Below are 6,552 nucleotides of genomic sequence, written 5' to 3'. Positions count from 1 at the left end.
CTCAATGCCCACTAACTCCTTAGAATAACTTACAAAAAGGGAAAGAGAGATGTGAGAGAGACAAAGAGAGATTGAAAGAAAAGGAGAGAAGGGAGGAAAAGGTGTTGAGGCTTTTTGGTCTGGCAATAATGATAGCCCCCTAAAGGATGATTTAAAGAAGACTATTCTCCCTTTCAGAAACTTGAAGCCCCCATTAAATACTTGTACTGTCCTGAGACAACTGGGAAATAACTCAGACTTTCCATTTTTGAAAGCCTCGGTGTCAGGAGAAGTCAAAACCTGGCCCTGACCCCTGTCAACAGAGCTGTATCTAAGGTGGGCCAGATACATACTGGCTCACATCTTTCTGTTTTCCTTGCTAAGAAGGCCATAGGAGGATGGAATCTGCCAGTTTTATATCTGCACTACTTGTCACAGACGCACACAGATGGGCTAGCGTCTCTCGGTACCTGGACAAGTTATCTATGTTGCTTCCTTCTGCAGTTTCACTAAAGCCTTGATAGAAACTCGATGTATTCAATCAAAAGTCTTAAGAGATAAGAAATTATCTTATTTAGGGTTTCTATTGCTGTGACCATAGCAACTAATATAAAGAAAAATATTTAATTGGGGTGGCTCACTTACAGTTTAGCGGTTCAGTCCATTTTCATCATGGTGGAACATAGCGGGGTGTAGGCAGACATAGTGCTGGAGAAGTAGCTAAGAGACCTACATCATTCAGGCAACAGGAAGTGGTCTATCTCACTGAACGTGACTTGAGCATATATGAGAAGCCCACAGTGACACACTTCCTCCAACAAGGCCATACCCACTCCAACAAAGCCACATCTCCTAATAGTGCCACCCCCGTTGGGGGTGATTTTGTTTCAAACCACCACAGAGCCATTTTTGTATTAGCATGATTTGTGGTAGCTCTGTGGTGTAAGGGGCTAGAGCAGCTACCATTTGCTCCCTATATTTACTCAGGTTATTTCAATTATAGCTTTTTTGTTATAGTTACTTGCTTGATGGAGGGGTTAAAGTCATCTTTATTGTAATATTAAATGTATAGATGTTTAACATGCATGCTTGTATATGCACCAAGTGAGTGCAATACCTGCATGGACCAGAAGAGGGCCTTACATCCCATATAACTGGAGTTACAAATGGCTGTGAACCACCATATGGGTACTGAGAATTAAACCTATGTTCTTAACTGCTGAACCATCTCTTCAGCCCCTGTTCAGGAGGATTTTTGAAACAAGATCTCATTAGATATAAAAAGCTAGGGAGATGGCTCAGTCAGTGAAGATTTTGCTTGCAAGCATGATGACCTGAGTCCAATACCCAAAACCCTATTATAAAACTGGCTGGGTGGCAGTGGCATGCACATGTTATCTGGTGATGTTGAAACAAGCAGATTCACAGGGGTCACTAGCTAGTCAGCATAACCAAAGTGGTAAAAGCCTGTCTCAAAAATTAAAAAATAAATAAATAAAAAGAGATAACTGTGCCCACTGTTTGTCTACAATGGTCAAGGCTGTCCTCTGGTTTCTGCATGCATGCACTTGTGCACACATATATTCAATAATAGTAATGAAATAAAAATGAAAATAAACAACAACATCTAACACTGGTGAAAATCAAAGTATGAAGATGGACACCATAAAGTAATCTCACACTAGCTCAGAATTGAGTATAATAAAGGGTTCTTTATTTAGGGGTAAACTCAAAGATCACAATCCTCTGCACAAATGGGAAACAGGAACTGAATCCAGAAGCCAGGAGAGAGCTTTACGCTGTGTTTATAGTATAAGAGGCTATGCCTGAGTGGGCTGGTATCTTAAAGGGTATTGGCTGAAGGAGTTCCCACAGTACCTCTCCCTTTTGTCTAAATAAGAGAGTTCTAACCCAAATACAAAACTATATACAATAAGAACAAATATCAAGTATAAAAATTAGAATCACAACCAGCATAAGCAATAGCAAGCAAAAAACATATGCTAAATGTTTCAATAATTATCCTATTCTAAGGGGTCTATCTAAATCTTGTATTGGAAATGGCTTGGCCAAGTCATGAGAGGAAAGTAACTGCTACTATTTTAGTCTCAACCCCACTGAAAACCTGAGAGGGAAATAATATTACTTAGGTAAACAGGAAGTACAATCCAACAACTTCCAAAATGTGCAATAAATGACAGAGACAAGTGATTACCTGGGCAATCACCCAAAGACTCATTTGCAACGTTGGAGCAACCAACTTTGGAGAAGGCCTAGAGTAACTGAGAGATCATTTTCAGAGGCAGGAAATTTTTCAAAACCATCTTACCCTGTCTTGGAAAGATTAGACAGTCTTTTTCCTTGTATCCTGCTTGTCCTGTCCGGACACTGTGCATTTTGTCAGTGGTCTATGCATGGGCAGTTCCTTGTCCAAAGGCCAATTTTGCCAAAAAGAAAACAAGCTCCAAGTGGAGTGTCTTTGGTGTTCAACATTCTCTTGGGAATAGATCAGTGCTTCCAGGAGTAATCATGTCTCATGTCAACAGAACCCTAAGTTATTTAAATGCCATATTCTACAGTTCTTTGAAGTGGTTGAAGATTACCTATCTATTGCAGAATATAATCTCTATTTATCTAAAGAACCTAATTAATCTAACTGTAAGTATGACAAACATGGATGACTATTGACCTATAATTCTTAATACCTATATAGCTTAAAGACTAAGGCTTCATATTAGAATATTAAACAATCTTTAAACAGCTGTGCATCATATGGGAACAATGACCTCAAAATGTAAACAATATATAAGTTTCTTGATCAGAGGTAGAAATGTATAGTGCAATATGATAAATATATCCCAAAATTATATCAATATACAAAATGTCTTAAGCAGAGATAGAAGCATGCATGCATACTGTTAGACCCCCAATTCTGGGATGCCATCTCCTCAGGAGGGTTGCCCCATGGAACCACTCACCAGGAAGTACAAAAGCAAAAGGAATTTTATTCTCGTTTGCGCAAACGGGCTCCTCAGCCAGGCTAGGGAGAGAAGCCCCGACTAGCTATTACAGGCTACTTTTAAAGGCAAAAAAATACATATTCAGGGAGGGGGGGTACCGTGGGTTGTTTGTCAAACGCAGTCATTGGCTCATTTTAAGGGCATTTACTATGATTGGTTATGTCAAAGGCGGGATAGGCGGTTGATGGGTCAGGCGAAGGACAGGGAAGCACCTGCTGCAGGCTGTTGGAAAACACCTAACGTTCTAGTCAACAGGCAAGGTGGGGTCACGACTAGTTCACAAAAACATGTTTTCTCTAGTTCACAAAACATGTTTTCTCTCTTTTTTAAATTTATTTATGTATACAGTGTTCCACCTGCATATATGCTTGCAGGCCAGAAGAGGGTACCAGATCTCATTACAGATGATTGTGAGCCACCATGTGGTTGCTGGGAATTGAACTCCGGACCTTTGGAAGAGCAGGCAGTGCTCTTAACCACTGAGCCATCTCTCCAGCCCCAAAACATGTTTTCTTCAATACAATATGACAAAATAACTAAAAATATTGTACAAATATTGTAAACAGAAATAGGAGCATATTCAATATAATTTGAATTTCTATCACTATACAAGAATCTATACCAATGTAAATTGCCTATAATAATAGCTCACAAGTATTCACTCTATTACTTACTATTATTATTAGTGTGAGTAAGCTCACACTAATCTGCCTATTATCCCATTCAATTTTCCTTTTTTTTTTTAATGGAAACACTGCTTGGCCTATTAGCTTATGCATATTTATATCTAGCTCTTATATCTTAACCCATTTCCATTAATCTGTGTATCGCCACGTGGCTGTGGCTTACCAGGTAAAGTTCTGTCCCATGTCTGGCGTCTGTCTCCTACGGCGGTTAGATGGCTTCCCATTGACTACCTATACTCTTGCTATATCTTTTCCGCTACTATAGGCCAAAGCAGATTCTTTGATTAACCAATGGTTGCGATACAGCTGTGTATCACTGAAGGCATGCATATTTTTGAGTAGCCATCTGAACTTTAAATAATGGTGTGAACATAAGCATGAAATCACTGCATGATTCATCAAACCCTTTCCTTGATATTTACCTAAGAGAAATGAAAATGTGTACTTACACAAAGACCTACACACGAATGTTCCGGAATCTGTATTTAATAGGGAGTCAACAACTTAGTGAATGAATAGCCTACTGGGCTGTATTCATGCAATGGACCAGCTCAGTAACAGAATGGAGGGACTGGTCTGAGTGAAGGAAGCCAGTGGAAACAATGTCTCCTGAGAAGTCCACTTAGGCCAGAAACCACAGGAGTAGAAATCAGATTGGTGGTGGCCAGAATCAGGGAATGACCCAAAGAACTGAGAATGACAGAAATGTGCAATATCCTAACTGTAGACTTGGTTCAGCTATGGCCTTTGTCAAAACCGACTGAACATCACATTCAAATGGCTGATGTTGGGGCTGGAGAGAGGGTTACTAATAAAAAGGGTGGTCTTGCAGAAGACCTGAGTTCAGCTTCTAGCACTCACGGGAAGCTTAAGACTACCTATAACTCTAGCTCCAAGGGACCTGACACCCTTTTCTGGAATTTTGGTCACCTACCATCACTGGCGTATTAGCTCACATAGACATCACGCACACAGATAATTCAAAAATACATATAAACAAAACAAAATGAATGTTTAAAAGGGGTGATTTTATTGCTTATCAGTTTGCTTCCATGAATCTGACTTTTTTTTAAAAAAAAAGTTTTTATGCCACTGGGATTGGCTCCATTGACCACCTCTTCTCTGCTGTTTGTGGCAGTGTCTCAGGGTCTCATATAAGCCAAACTGTCCCCAAACTTACTAGTAGCCAAAGACAAACTTTCATTTTTGATCCTTTTGCCTTTATAACCTGAGTGCTGGGATTACAGGTGTGCTGTGCACCATCATTCCTGGTTTATGCAGTTTGAGCACAGACTCCAGACAGGGCTTTTTGCATGCTAGGACAAACACTCTGTCAACTGAACCGCACCTCCAGCCACCACCGCCAGTTGTTTGTTTTTTGTTTGTTTTTTTTATTCTTTTTTTTATTTTTTATTTTTTTCCGTTTTTTTTTTAATTAAAAATTGCCATCTCCTCCCCTCCTCCTCCCCCTTCCCTCACCTCCCCTCCACCCATACCCCCACTCTCTCCCTCTCCAGGCCAAAGAGCCATCAGGGTTCTCTACACTATGTTGAGTCCAAGGTCCTCCCAACTCCCTCCAGGTCCAGGAAGGTGAGCAACCAAACTGACAAGGCTCACACAGAGCCCGTCCTTGTCGTAGAGACCAAGCCCATGGACTCTGTCTAGTTTCCGGCCTGCCCTGCCTTCTCCACCACAGAGCCAGGGATAATGCATTCAGGAGAGCAGACACGGACTGACCAAGAACTTGGGGTTGGGGTAAGAGAGACTCAGTGGGCCAGTTGGCCCTCCACAGACGGACCACTCCCCACCCTGCAAAGGCGAGATTCTAGTGCCTACCATCAGAGTGAGAGTGACCGGGGTGTGTAGAGCAGACTGCACTTTGACAAGACAGGACATGCCTGTCATCCCAGCACTTCACAGGCTGTGTTGGGAGGACTGTCAAGGGCTGAGACCAGCCTAGGCTATGTAGTGAAACCCTGTTTGCAAACGTGAAACCAAACAAACCACAGACCCCTCCACATGCCCGAGGCTACTTGAAGTTGGGAGCTACGAAGGTGGGACACAAGACAGCTGTCCTTGACCCTGTCCCCGACCCTCACAGTCACTCCAGACAGTTGGCAGCTGTCCTTTATAAAAAGTGGTTTTCAATGTTCTTAGTGAACATGCAGCATTATGGTATTTTCATACATGTATGTCATTGTTTGATCATATCTGCCCTCGCACCCTTCCTTACCCCTCCTGCCTGGCCCTACTCCCTTCTTTCTCACTCAGTAATATCCACTTAGATATTACTCATCTATCATTGTATCATATACTGCATATTTGTCTGTCTTCTCTCCATTACCGTCTCTTGCTCTTCCCCCCTCTTACCTTTAAACTCCCCTCCCCATAGTCTCCTTTCTAGTCTCATGTCATATATATGCGTGTATATGTGACTTTCATGTACATATCATATACACGATTCTTTATATAAGAAAAAGTAAGTGATCCTTGTCTTCCAAATTGGCTTATTTCACTCAATATAATGTTCTCCAATTGTATCCATTTTCATGAGCGTGACATAATTTCACTCCTCTTATGGCTAAGAAAAACTCCACAGCGTGTATGTATGTGTGTCACATTTTGTATGCACACCCATGTTGCTGGACACATGGCTGGCTTCACATCTGGGCTGTTGTGAGCAGGGCTCAAGAAACTTGGATGGGCAGAAGTCCATGCTGACTCAGCTTCCTTTCTGCCTACACCTAGGAGAGTCGCTTGACTTTTATATCCACAGATGTCCTTGAGAGAATTTTCCGTTGATAATTTGAGTCAAAGGCTCTGTTTACTTTGCAGAAAACATTTAGTTAAAACTTTTAGGTGCTTTT

This window comes from Arvicola amphibius, chromosome 5 (assembly GCF_903992535.2).
Source record: "Arvicola amphibius chromosome 5, mArvAmp1.2, whole genome shotgun sequence".
Lineage (NCBI taxonomy): Eukaryota > Metazoa > Chordata > Mammalia > Rodentia > Cricetidae > Arvicola > Arvicola amphibius.
Note: the sequence above shows the minus strand (reverse complement) of the source record.